Genomic DNA, 15,169 nt, shown 5'->3' on the forward strand with positions numbered 1-15,169 from the left:
CAAAATTCATATTTTCCTTAATTTACAATATTCTAAGCTTCAGAGAATATTTATAAAATCCTGGAAAATTGTTTTATGGCTGCTTTATGTTCTTACTTAGTGGTTGTATTGCTTTAGTCCATTTTAAAACATTATCTGATTTTAAAAAAAATTCCCAACGTTATTTTAAACCTGTATCTGCACAAAATCAGTTCTTTGCATTCTTAGCTTGTTTTTCTGCTTATACCACTGCCAAAGTTCATGGTAAATGAACAGTTGTTAATGTACCATGGACTTAGTGGACTAGATTAAACGTAATTATATCTATCTTTACAACCAAAATAGATTTTTAAAATAAAAACATTGAAGTATATTTTGTTTTCATTAATTTATCTGTAATTCATTCATTTTCTAAAGTGTTTTGAGTTTTCTCAAAAATTCAAACAATAGTTTATTGAATGAGCACATACACGTTTTCAAGGAAAAAGTGAATTTGATTAATTGTTCACATTTATATTCACAAGGCTACTTTTCTTCCTATACAAAGATATCTTCAAGAATTGTAATGTGGAAAAATAAAAAGCAAGGGAAAGAATGTTTAAATGAAAAGGGAACTGTGTGTGTTGTAATGCAATATAAAAAGAATAAGAGGATTCAAAATGTATTTCTGTAACTGCAGAACAGGCTTACACGGTAATTATTGTGTGTGCATAAAGTCACTATATCTTTCTAGAATACTGCTTTCAGGGTGAATGAGCAAGACCTAGAACTGACGAGCTTTACTAGCTAACTGACGAACACTTGAGAGGCAACCTTCCTGAGAAAAGAAATTTATGACCACAATCGCAGTCGGGCTCACAGTGAAGCACAACCACGTAACTAAATTCTAAATTGAGACGTCAACCTGGAGGAAATATTCTGGAAAGGAACACACAGATGGTCAGACTCTTCTGTAGACAGGGTGAAGGATATAGTGCTGAGCGTACGATAATCAATCTTCTGGAAGCAAAACACGGGCTGAGTGGGACGTAACTATTTAAAGTTGAAGTCCCAGGGAAAAACTTCAACCTGAGACTAAAAAGAGGGAAAGTGATACGTATATTTTCTGTTTCATCCAGTAGGTTTTAGAAGGTCGATATATTTTTAAAAAGTAACAATATTGAACTATAATACATTTTAAAATATTTAATAACTTCAAGGAAAATTAAAGTCCCTAATAACTTTTCTAGGAGCAAACTAAATGAAAAAAAAAGTAAGAAAATAACACCAATATCATTAAATCCTAATTTCAAATACACAATTTTTTCAAATATACAAAATACAGCTAGTGAAATAAAGATGGTAAGGAAAGTTACAAATTGAGAAGATATTAGGACTTCAATCTGATTTTCATGCTGATTTTTCCTAATTCCAAATGAAAAAAATAATTATGCCAACTCAAATTAAGTGTTGTCTAATATATTGTTGCTGGTTAAGGATTTCAATTAGAGGTAATAGACATATTTTGGTAACATCTTTTTTTTTGGATTATGCCATATATATGCATACTCTGCAAGCATAAAATTATATTGACTATTATCCAAGTTGCCTATACATTAACATGCTTTCTATGTATTATTCTCTGCAGAAAATTTAAATAATTGCATTGGTGTTTTGAATAGAGATATTCATGTAAGAGAGCAGCATGGACATCTGTCCGGATTATAGCTCTTTGGATTATGGGATATAATAAGAAATTTGGGGATGACTATAGATATTAGATACATGTAAGAAAACATATATCAAACATGTCATTTAATAAAGTATAATAAGTTCATGTAAAGTATATGAACTATATATTTAAACATATAATGTTACTCCATTCTGAAACCTATCTTCCACATTCGTGATAAATTTTGCCTATAAAATGTACTTCCATGACATTAATTTCTTCAACAAATGTATATTTTGTGCCTAAAATGTACTTCACATAATAAGTGTTGGGGATACAACTGTGAACAAGCTAAAGATGATGCAAAGTCCTATCGTTAGAACTCACAACCTGAAGACAGGCAGTAACACAAGAAAACACAAATATATAAAGGAAAGCCCTGGCTGAGAAAGTGGTGACATTTCGATGAAACCTAAATGGCGAGAAAGAACCAGTGGTTTAAAAATTGTCAGAAGACAAGAATGCTAGAGAGAGAGGGCCAGTATTCCAAAAACTAAGTTAGCTGATGTCAAAGTCCTGAGCCAGAGGCAGGAAAGAAGTTGGCTATTGAAGAAACTAAAAACGATCCAATGAGTCTGGAGCATGAGAAGCTAAGGATGGGATGGCCCAAGATGATGTAGCAAAGAAGGACAAGGCCAAATCATGACGGGCATTTATGTCATAATAAAGAGCTTACATCTATTCCACATACAATGGCAAGGCACTGAAGGAAGTGAAATGATGCAGTATAGATTCTCAGAAGACACTATTTTTTTGCTAATTAATAATTACCCCTAAACCAAAAACTTTAATCTCAGAGTTCAATCACTATAAAAATTATGTTTACAATCAAGAACCTTCTTGAGAAAATATCAAAGAACCCATTCAATCATGGAATAATTTATTTGTGAAGGTAACTAATTTCTTGGTATTTTTATTTTACGCTGTAAATAATCTGGTAAATGGAAACCCCTATTTTACTGACTTGAGCTTGTACTAAAGCAGGATTGTTATCCATATTTCCATACACCTCTTACTCTTTGATAGGCAATTTATTCCATACTTCCACTCTAAAATGTCATTGCCTTGGGAAGTTCCTTCCTATTAATAATGGAAACTTCCATTTTATTGCTTGTTTTGAAGACTGCAGTAGTTATCTGAGAGAAAGGAAAGTATTGCTGGTAAACTACCTATGGATGTAAATATTATGTTTAAAATAGTTTTCTTTTTTAAAAGATATATTTCTCCGAGTGGATAACAATACTATGCTTTCAAATACATAAGTTCCCAAAAGACCACAAAAGTGAAGCAACAGAACATTTGAGTTTTCCCGTATATGAGAGCGCATTTTATAAACTTTATAAAACAATCCCTCCTTTGACTATCTTAGAAATAAATATTTTCTTTTCCAATAACAGAACTTTCTGCCCAAGGTAACCACTGGTATATGAACCTGAGACACATTGGAAGTCCTGGATAGCAGAGGCAGAAACGTGTATCACTCTTTATTCTCTAACAGGCATCAGATATTGCTTTGGACATAGTGGACACATATTTTTGAACAAGTGAACATTGTGTTCAAAATGATATCAGCTTAACTATTTAAATGTTGATCAATATGTAGCACTTTATGAATCAACTTGGAATATTCCCCAAGGAACAAGCTCCCTTTTGAAAAAAAATGTAATAACACAGTGGTTAATAGGATGTGTTTTTCACTGTTTGATCATTTCTGAATGCACAAAGATTTCATTAATGTTGATTTCACCCATCTTGTCCATGTTTACACGCTTTGATGTTCAAGTCCTTTGTAGTGCCACGTTAGATCTAGGGGAACAATGCCCTATGAGAACAAGTGGAAACTGCTGTGGGAAAATAGTAAAATGAAACTTGATACTTTGTATAGATTTGTACAGATTAAGTCAGCTCAAAGAATTATACTTCTGACAAGGCAGGGAAGGAATTAATACCATCTTCTCATATCCCTTTTTGAGGTTGCTACATTTTTAATCTCTTAATTCGAAAATTATAATGAATTGGAGTTTTTTTTGATGGAAATTATTAAAATTAAATGTCAATAAAATAAATTGAGGTGAAATTAAAAAATATCTCATCTGATTCCTTAAATTTGAAGAATGCTTGTTCTAGAGAGATGGCTCCAAAACGATAACTGGAAAAAATGTATCCGTAGCAAAGCTGATGGTCTCTTCATTACAACTTTGGAAAGAAAGGGTTAGCAGCTGGCTCCTGGTCTTTTCTCTAGTCTCAGGAAATCCTAAAAAGTTGACACTTGGTTGAATCATCCTTGCTGTTCAAAGAATTCATAAGTGTACATTGGATCTAAAGTAAATGAGAACTGGGGAGGTTGTTATGTACTAGACTACACACCTGCATTTCATTGTCGAGTTTGTTTACTGAATAATAAATTATCAGTGTTGATTAGATATAGTTGTACCAGAGAATAGGAACTAATGACACAATTCTGAGAAGGCTGTGTGACTAGGAAGGCAAAAAGCTGAACGGACCCCAGAGCTGGAGGCTTCTCTGAGGTGAGGTAGCCCAGACCATTCTCCTCGGGTAAGGAGTGACCGTGCGCACTCAGAAGCATTTCAGGGAGTAACAAAGCCTCTGCTAGTTGTTGACATCCTTGTGTGTCACTTGTCTTGTGACCTTTGGGTAAACTTGATATTGGATAAAGCTTATTATGTCTCATTGGTATTATCCTACCTATGAAACCAAGAATTGTGCTGCTGCTCTAGCACAGGGGGAATTGCAATTGATCAATTAAACAAAAAGTACCACTTTGGCATCGTCTACCTGCTGAAGCAAAGGCTCCTCCAATAAGAGTAGAGTAGTCACATTATTCATGCTCAAAACTGTTTTCATCTTGTTTCCTTTCCATATCCGATTAGAACTAAGTAGATTATGACATATTTCATGAATTCTATGTACAATTTGGGTGACAAGTTTTCATTTCAAAATCCTAGTCTTAATATGCTTTGATAGATCTGAAATCAAAGATGTGTGCTATGATAAATAGATAGATGATAGATTGTGCAGATAGACAGATATGTAGATATCTTTCTTTATATATATTTATAATATATAATAAACATAAAATGTATATATTATACTGATATATATTATTAGTAATACTTGATATACCTCATTGCTCAAATTTAGGTATCTATTGAGTGTTGCGTTTTTCAAAAATTTTAATAAATCCTTGGAAGGTACAGATTTTTCAAATTTAGGGCACTCAATAGGATGAGGCACACAGTCAGAAGGCAATTGCAAAAATGTTCCAAGGCTTTGGGGTATGGGCAGTGGCACAAGACCAAATACACACTTTTGAATGCAACTGCTTTTGAAATGGTAAATGTGTGTGTGTGTGTGTGTGTGTTAAAAATCAATAATTACATTTAGTAACAATTCATTAAGCTCACGTTTGGGACTATATCCCAACTCTCACTGCTGAAATCATTGACCAGCTAATCTTAAAATTGCCTACGAAGATAACTTTATAAAAAAAAAGTGGTACATATTTTTCCAACAAACTTTTTCTCACCAAGAACAGCAATAACCAATGCTTCAAGTTTAAGGATCAAATCTCTCTAAGCAAAGTTCTAAATGCATGGAATCCATAATTACTCAAAATGATCTGATTAATGATAAGATAATCCAATAAACTCTGCTATTTGTTAGAATTTGAATTTTGTTAGTCCTAAACACATAATTTATAATGCCATGACAGTTACTTTAAAAACATGTAATGCTTATTTAATGAGGGAACTTTGACATGTAACGTGCTTCCTTACTTTTTCTTGATTAAGCTTGTGTAGCCTGGGGCACAGGAAATATCGACTCCTATGGCAGGGTTGATAAGCATCAACTCTCCCTGCTGACTTGGGCCAGCAAGCTGTTCGTGAATCCAGCAGATGTTTCTACTATCTGGGCCAATGCAAACGTTATGGACCTTTTTTCCTTCATCTCTTCCCAGGAGCAAATGTTAACACAGTAGAAATTTGGACGCATGCCAAATAGGAAGCAGAAGCGTTGGTGAGAAAGTAGGGTACACTCTTACCCATAAATAGCGGTCATCAGTGGTTTCAATTGACTATCAAGCTATTCTTAATGGCTTATTTTTGTGCATTTGCTACTTCATTTAACCAAATCCCTGTCAGCCCTTTTGTTCTTACATATCAGCATTGATCCAAAACCCGTAAATGTAATCCTTGAATAGTCTAGTTCTTTCAAGACATAAACCAAATAAAAAGAATCTGAAAATATACATTGTTTATTTTCAATAAAATTTTTCTTATATGAATGGAAAAGCCACCTAACCATCAACTTGCAGTTTTCTAGACTTGATTTGTTTTGTTGATCTCATGTTAAAAAGTAGCAGTAACACACCCAGTTTTGATAACAATCTCTAAGGAAAAATAATTCAAGAGTTAAGCTTAGCATTCTTCTTTGAACATCATTCCCATTCAGTTGAATTTTAAGTGTACTTTCTGAAGAATGCAATCTGATTAAATTCATGTAGCTGTTCCTCACTCTGCTGCCATCTCCTCACCTTCAATTACACTGACCCAGTGGAGTGCCCATCAGTTTTGTAAGGTTTAGATTTTCATCACCTAAATTCAAATTCTATATTTTAGGATTCTATATTCTATATTGCTTCTACACAGGTTTTCTCCTCTAATCAACACACTAATTTAAAGGCAGAGAATGTTTTTGAAAGAGGTGAACCACCTTTCTTAGACTCTGAAACTATATATTTCCCCCATTTATTATAGCACAGCAGGACATATTTCCTGCTGACAAAGGGATAAAAAGTTAGGCAACAAATCTGAATAGAGAAATAACTTAATGTTCACTAATTTTCATGTGTTATAACATTGTTTATTGAACACCTACTATGAGTAAGTCATTAAATGCAAATGAAAAGAAATAGCAAAATGCATAACCTCACTACATAGTATAATAATTGACAGGAGTCGTTTCAATAAGGTCAGCATTAACAAGGTCCGGTAATACATCCAGTCAACTCCAAAAGCTATACTGAGTGGCTGCTTGGCAGAAGCCTGGTTTTCATTTGTTTGCATGATTACTTTAGAAACGGCATGTCGTTTCAAGTGAAGCAGCAAAGCATAAGTAACTAAAAAATGTTAACAATATTTTAAAATGCTTCCTGTGCATAGTACTTACTATGGGTGTGATTAGAAAAGAGACTCACTCATATAAATTTCCAGTGCCAAACATTTAACAGTTTTTCCCTGTTGTATTCTAATTGTTAGAAACTTAATTTTAAATTCCTTCAAGGATTTTGTGGGTATTATTTAGCTTTGTGAATGGGAATAGAAATTCTGGTCTAGAAAGCTGGCAAACACGGCCATGAGACAGAGGCACTATAGAGATTTAATTTCCTCCAAAAGTGTTCTTTGCAAGCTGTGCAAACAGTCTTTGGTTAAACAAGGAATCAAGATAATGGAGATTTTACATCTCAGTGAAACAACCACAGACACAATTCTTGGCTTTTATAATGAAAAAAAAACCTCAACAAATAGACTATCTTTTTATTCTCTATATTATACTTTAGAAAGAAGACTAGAAAAACCTTTCAGAAAACTCAGAATTAATTAGATAACAAATAAAATAGGCTCATACCTGCCCCATATAAGACAATCAGAAATACTGTGTGTTATGAAAGAAAGAGTGGAATATGGAACCTAAAGGGGGAAAGAGATGTTTAAATCCATATTCCAAAATGAACAAATCTTTCTGCCTCTAATTATTGACTTAATAATTCTAGCAACTATCAAGTAAAGATAAATATATTAAGTTAATCAAATATTCAATTATTTCAGTATTAGAATAATTTGAGGTTTAAAAATAGCAGCAAGTCTTAAAGACCAACCAATTAGATGAGGGACAGAATGGAAAGAAAGCAGTTGAGAATGACCTTGGGTCTCCAGATAGATTACAGAATAGATGGTGGTGCCACTAATAAAGATCTAGATACAAAAAAAAAAGTAGTACATTTGTTATATTTTTTTGTTTAGCAAACACCCCAAAACATAGTTGCTTACATCAACAACCATTTTTGTAGTTCACAGCTCTGTGAAGTAACAGTTTGTACTGGGCTCCACTGGGCAGTTCTGATCTTGGCTGTGTTCCCTAATACATCCGTGGTCAGTTGCCGGTCATCTGCTTTTGGGGACAGTCTGGCTGTCAGCTGGGGTGGCAGGCAGTGACTGGGCTTGATTTCACGGTCCTTGGGTCCCAAGAGCACAGCCCAAAGAGCAAGCACTTTCCGTGTCTCTTTTTGCCTCAAGTTTGTTATTGTCCCAGTGGCCAAAACAAGTACAGAGTCAAGGCCAAAGTCACTGTAGAAAGAGACTCCCCAGGGGGACAGGTATAGGGCAACATGACCAAAACGGCAGCTATTGGCTGTGGAGATTAAAATTGTTGATTATTGCAGAGAGAGTGGTATATCCCAAAGCAGGGAAAAATTTTAAGAATGAAAGAGATTTTCACACCTCAAATGTTGTAGGAAAACCAACTTTATAAAAGATCAGAAACATATCTAAAGGGACTGACCACCAATATCCTTAGGAGCTTAGCTACGGGAGATTAACTGAAAAAAATGAAAAAAGAAAGCGGAGCGCAGTGTTTTAGGAAGTGAATGAGAGGTGATCAAATGAAGATGTGAAGTGTAACCAACACTTTTCAAGAAACTTGACAGCAAGATTTAACAAAAAAGAGAGTATAGAGCTCGAGGAAGATTCTTGTTGTTTTATTGCTAACTTCATATAACTTAGCAATAATCCTGTATAACATTCATTGGGACTCAGCTGACTTCTGTCTGTTCTGTGGATAGTTATTTCACAAACATTTGCTTTGATCTGCCTGGCAGATCGTTAAGAACGGGAGCAACCAGCACCAGGGTTTTCCCGCTTCAGCAAAGGCGCTTTGAAACAGGTGCCCTATTTTTAGCTCAGTAGCATTATTGTTATACATCCAGTCAGCTCAGTCCTCTTACAATGAATGTGTTGGACTGATGGTCACACTTTTATTTTTTTTAATGTCAGCAATAACAGAAGTTAAACTAAAATAAAAATACAAAGTATTATGAAGGTAAATAAGAGTACACCTCACTTCATTTTGCAGATTTCTCTGAGATAACCTTGGACTTTATTTTGAAATTATTATTCATTCTTAAGTGCTGTGGATACCCAAGAAATATTTCTTTTTCTCTGTATAGTATGTTGATAAAATGCTATTGGCCCACTAGATATTCCTTAGTCGTTTACATCTTCAGCAGTCCAATCATTGTTAAGCTTCCCTTTACATAGATGACAGGAATATGCATTCCTATGTATGCAAGCACAAAGTATGCATATTAAATGAGGCAGGATGTAACACTGCTGAGTTCATCCACTTTGACTTTGAAGTTTGCTTCACAAAGACTGTTCCTCATTTCTGTGTGGTCTGGACTGGCTTCTATCACTTTTCTGGACCAGGACACTTAAAAAGCTATTCTATGAATTGGTTTCCCCTTAAGCTAGACAATTTGAGACAAAGTATTCTTACTGAACACCAAGTTTACACACTTACACTAAATGATGTAAATTGTGGGAAAACTCTTCACAAATCGAATTTCAGTTTGTCAGACATGTTAAAATGAGAAAGGATAAGAAGGTAAAAAGAATAGCAAAGAATATGGGAAAAGATGAGAAGAGCCTACCATGAAAACATGAGTTTAAAATATAACAAATATGCTTCTTGCAACTAGATACATTGTAATGTTATGAGAAGAATGTCATAAAGAATTTATTTATGAAAATGATAATTCTGATATACAAAATGAAAAATTTCCATTTGTAGATGAAAGCAAGAGAAAGAAATATATGCATATTTATGTACATTTTGAAAATAGAATAAGCACTGAATTTGAGATGGGTTAAAAGGAAACATGAATAAATAATGTATAACCTGATTTATACTAGAAGAACAAATAATAGGAATGAATTGAATTCTGATTCAAGGACCATATCAAATCAACTCGTATTATTAACAGAACTTTCAGGCATATCAGAGATATAGCCTACTTTTCAAATACTTACCATATAACTAAAGTTACATGGGATTCATAATTCTCATTCAACATGGGCATCTTTGGTTAAATAGATATAATTAGCATGATTGGTAATTAAGAGCAATTACCATTAGTGTTTATTTATTTAAGGTATTAGAATGCAAACATTTTGTTAAGAATGTCTTACTGCTTTTGTTGAAATAACACATTTCTCTAATGCACAAAAATATAATCCCTTATAATTAAGGGCAGATATAATCTCAAGGTGTATATTATTGTCATCCATAATATAAAGGTAAGTAATATATCTAAAAGTAAATAGCTAAGGAATGGCAAGATGGGAATTTCAAGCTATATATTACATTAAATAATTTTTTATTCAAAAATAATTTATTCAGTGTCCACCATATGCCAAACATAATGAGAGGCTTGGAATTTTACAACACTAAAAATGAAAATGATGATTTAAGTTCCATAGTGTACATGAATTTAAGACATTTAAGTAGAGGTTTTTAATAAAATAACATTTTCTCATGCTAATTCTCTCTCTCTTTTGTATTCTTAAGATTTGCAATGAACTTATTTTCAATTCTTAAATTAAGCAGCCAACAAGTCTCTTTTATTACAAAAGAGTTACAGATGTATTTTTCCATAAACACATTTAATTTTTCTCAATATAGGCAAACTATACTAAACCTAGAAAGAGTGATTATTTTCACATTTTTATTTTTTATCAATTTGTAATTAATAAACATTAATTAAAACTTTATTTTGCTGGGACAATAATTATGAAGGCACAATTATTGTTTTACTATAAAAAGTTCTTATGCATTTTTATTAGATACAAAAAAGGAATTCATAGATTTTTTAAATTGCTGAAATATAAGCAACGGGTTTATATATTGATATGTGCATTAAAGTAATTTTCTAGATCAGCGAATTCATGCTGGAAATGCTTGCCTGTACAGAATTACATTCCTCCTTTTGCTCTAAAAATCCTTTAATAAAAATCTTCTACTTTTTAAATTACTGAATTATTTTAAAGGTAATTTAGTACCTAATAACATGTAGACATGAATAGATTTATCTGAATAGCAACTGTGTGTTGGAGCATAGTTTTCTCATAAATGAGAGCATAATTCGTTTTGCATGTCAGTGAGTAAGTTTAATGTATCAGATTGTATGTAACTTAAATAATGGAAGATCAACCCTAGTAATCTTGTAAGACACAAATTCACCCAGTGTAGCACTAAATCTATTTTACAGAGCTGAATTTGGAGAAAGCAAAAATATCTAAGAGCTAAAAAACAGAAGTCGGCACCGACAAACAGAAAAAGTAGTTTATAAAATTCTGAATAAAAATGGTTATCTTAATAAGGCATTCTGAGTGGATTCTATTTTTCAGGTTTATAAAGCTACAATATAGTCACGACAATCCGTTGAATGTTAATGCAGATTTCTTGAACTACATCTTTAAGACCTGAGCCAGGTACCAACATATTGCTAATTCCTGCATTAATAGAACCAAAGCTAACAGGAGTAATGCCATTATACCACTATAGGGTAAAAAGCTTTTAAAGCAGGATAATTTTAATTGTTTTGCAGAAATACAAATGTACTCCTTTTGAAGATTTGAAATAATTGTAAAGTTTACTAAACAATTTTGGTGAATGAGCATTTAAAGGTTTGAGTCTTAACTTAATATTTGACACTCAGATTCCTTATTGTTCTACATTCATGCCTCCCTAAGTATAAGTATTCTATTTCTAAGTTGGAGTTTGTTTATACCTTATTTTGGATGTAAGTTTATTAAAATCACATAAAATTTCTACAGTGAAGGACTTATCTTCATCATTATGGGTGTATATGTGTCTGTGTATATATATACATATATAATTTTGTGTGTGTATGTATGTGTATTCTCTAGATTCAACTGATTGGTAATAATTTAGCTACACATGCAGAAAAATTGAATGGAAACTTCTTAAATCATTTTTGAGTATTATGAAGATTTATCACACTGGTCCTGGTAGGCCTATTAGGTATTAAATATAAACTATATAACTCTGCTGCTTTCCCAATGTTTTCATAGTCTTCCCAATCCTAACAATAATCGCCAATGTTATCCAGAGTAACCATGCCACATGATGTTATAATTGACTTAACTAAGATGATCTATTAGGATGGAAGCTTCATTATCTTTCAGGAAGATAAAGATTAAATGAAGCCTTACAAAAAAACACTTAAATTTTTTTTTTCCAGAGCTTTTCTCAGTATAAAAAAAAATATTAATGTCTGTAGCAAAAGACTGACGCAAATGTTTCATGGGGATAATTTTGCAACTGAAGTTAATAAAGAATGGGCATTAAACAAAATATACCATGCGATTGTTCATAAAAATGAAAACCATTTCTTGACCATCTTTGCATTAAAGTGCATCTTTGTTTATGCTGTTTTGCATATAGTGACTGTACCACCATACGTAAATGTTCAAAGAATCTTCCTCTTTAAACTGCTAAAAAAAACTGCCTTTCTGTTATTAATTGCTCCTTCCTTATCACTAGAAATCCCACCATGAATAATGCTGTATAAAATAACTTTAGGCTATTCACATTAAATGTAAAACATCCATATGCATATGAAATCAAATGAATAACATTTTCTCTGGTCTATCTAAACTGGGAGACTGTACATTTGTTTGTTGATAGACAGTGTCTGTCATGTTTGTTCTTAGAGTCTGGTGAGTTTTCAGATAGAGACAGAAAACTCCTATTTGGAGAAAGTAAAAGGATGGAGAGGAAATAGTGGTGTGAGGCTGAAAAACACAAGCAAAGAATCCAATGAAAGAGCAAAAGCTATGTAGCAAAGGTAATCAAAGGCGAGTTCCACAAGTACAGGATAACTTTCCAAACAAGAAGTATCAGCCCGAAAAATGAATTTTATGCTTTTCTAGCTAGGTATAACATCTTCCCTTTAAAAAGAAAATATCCAGTCTATTAAAGTTAATAATACCGTTACTACTTAAAAGAAATCACACCATGTCATCAACTTTTTTACTCATTCAATACATATTTATGCATATTATTTTAGTACTTACCATGAACAATGCATCATTCTTAATACTGGGTATCAGGAATGATCAAGATTGAAATGGACCCCAGCCCCAAGCAACTTAAAGTATGGGATGATCTGGGACATTAAACCAGTAAGCAGCACTCTGCTGTCTTTCTCTGTATGATATCCTATATAACTGATGAAATCTCAGACATCGATGTGCCTGGAAGCATTACCATGGGATAGAAGAGTGATAATCCAACTAAGTAAATCCTAAGTAAATGATTAATACATGTGTGTATTTGACCAATAAATTTAAAAATATTGATATATTTGAATATTCACACAAGTGAAATGTTTTTTAGGTGAACGTTTCTTTCATCCAAAAATATAGATTTGGAGATATGGGTGCTTTTGTAGCAGGGTAAAATGGACTAAACGTAGCATTTAGTGTCAAGTTTCTTGTGAAAAGACAGCTAGATCTTCATGAAAATTTTTTCTCCCTTTCCTGTCCTTACAGCCAGACTGCGATGCTCACCTTACTTTTCAATTAAGTGTAACGCTGTGGTTAAATGACTAAGGATTCTGAGCAGAAGGGGTTGTTTATTTTGTAGCCTTGACCCACTAAAAAGTCCCACAGCACTCTGTTATGTTCTCCTCCCCTCTGGCTGACAAGGATGGCAATCTAAGAGCTTTTTTTGTTTTTTTCCCAGAAGATGACAAAGCCCTCGTTAACCTGTTTCCCTGAATTTCTTTGAAGAGAAGGACCACACTTCAGGTCAGGAACACTCACCTCAGACCAATAAGTGGACAAGAAAAAAAAATAGCTCGAATATGTTCAAAGTATCATACAATCTTGGGTTTACTTGTTATAGCACCTAGCATTACCTAACTAATATATTTATCAGGACACTCATCCAAAAAAGAGAGTACATTTTTAGCTGGAAACAAAAATGAAAATGAGGATTTAGGGTGAAGAAATGAAGAAAATCGGAAACAAAAACAGACCAGAAGGAGACATGAATTGCTGAACATGAAAGACTGCCCTCTCGAAGGTGAGGGAGAACCCGGAGCTCAGCCTCTGCGCTAGACCGGGGAGGCGAAATGTGACAGACGCTTGTTGACACTCAACAACATTTTGTATTTTGAGGTCTGCATAAGTGTCCTCCTCCTCTAAACTCAACTTCTTAGTTAATCCCTGGATGCCAGTCCCCTGCATGCTGAAAATAAAGGAGGTTAATATTCCCTAATGATGACTCATTATTAACTGCACTATGGAATTCTGTAATGAAATATATGTTTGCTATTGGTCACCAGGGCCAAAGGAAGTGACACTGAGTTAGAAACACCCAAATGCACTTTGTTTCTGAAAAGCAATCTGTATCTTCATTTACTGCTTATATTCGAGAATTTCGGCATTCCATAATTTCTGCTTAGACGAACATATAACATATGAGACAAAGACAATTATACATACTTTCCACATACATACACTTAAATATACACTTCAGTAAGTCAAAGAAAATAATATTCATATGCAAAACTTTTAAAGTTAAAAATGATTGGAAAGAGCTTTAATGAAAATAAAAAGATCAGTTAACACTATGAAAGTTCTTTTTCCATATGAATGCAAGTGAGTGTCTTATCTCCCAGTTTGAAAACTGGTGCAATTTGTTTTATGTTTCATAAATGCTTTGGTTAGGAACAATCCTGCTAACCTTGTCTTCATTCTCTCCCCATGGTATTTCCATTTGCCTCCAATAGTGTCAGAGGTGCAGAGATCCTTTTCTCAATACATTTTACACATACACCAAAAAAAAGAGAAAGATACAATACTATACCAGCTTGTAAAGGTTCAGTGCATTTACCACCCATTTTGCTGAAAAAGTTCACCTTTCTTGATTTATGACATTCTGGTTCAACTTGGAAAGAAATGGAACCAGTTCTTTCTGATCATTGACAAAATACTCTTAGGAAAGATCAAAATCCCTTCTTCAGCTCATTATAGATCAGCTATCTAGATAGATGGAACATGAAGAAAGACAGATATTCCATTTTGTAAAAAAAAAAAGTTTTCAGAAATAATTCTATCAGCATGCCACAAATTTCTGACCTGTTCTCCATATGTTTTTGAATATTTACCTGCAAAGGGGAAGTTCTTTTGAATTCCTTTGTTCATTCTCACCTACCTCTCTTCATTTTTCCTAAAAATTTCCTTCAAATATATCCACTATGTTTAAAAGTGTGTTACACGCAAGGGTGGACTCAAAGGCTGAGGCTAGATTCATAATGTTCACTATAGTATGAATAATATTGGAAAGAGATATATCATACACAAATAACTT

The 15,169-nt window shown here is 33.3% G+C and overlaps 1 protein-coding gene across 4 annotated transcripts in view; it reads right to left on the bottom strand.

Annotated features, from left to right (window-relative positions):
- CADM2 (cell adhesion molecule 2) overlaps window positions 1–15,169 on the bottom strand; it is a 1,002,810-nt gene that overhangs the window by 235,643 nt on the left and 751,998 nt on the right. The window lies entirely within an intron of this gene.

This window comes from Equus asinus, chromosome 18, assembly GCF_041296235.1.
Source record: "Equus asinus isolate D_3611 breed Donkey chromosome 18, EquAss-T2T_v2, whole genome shotgun sequence".
Lineage (NCBI taxonomy): Eukaryota > Metazoa > Chordata > Mammalia > Perissodactyla > Equidae > Equus > Equus asinus.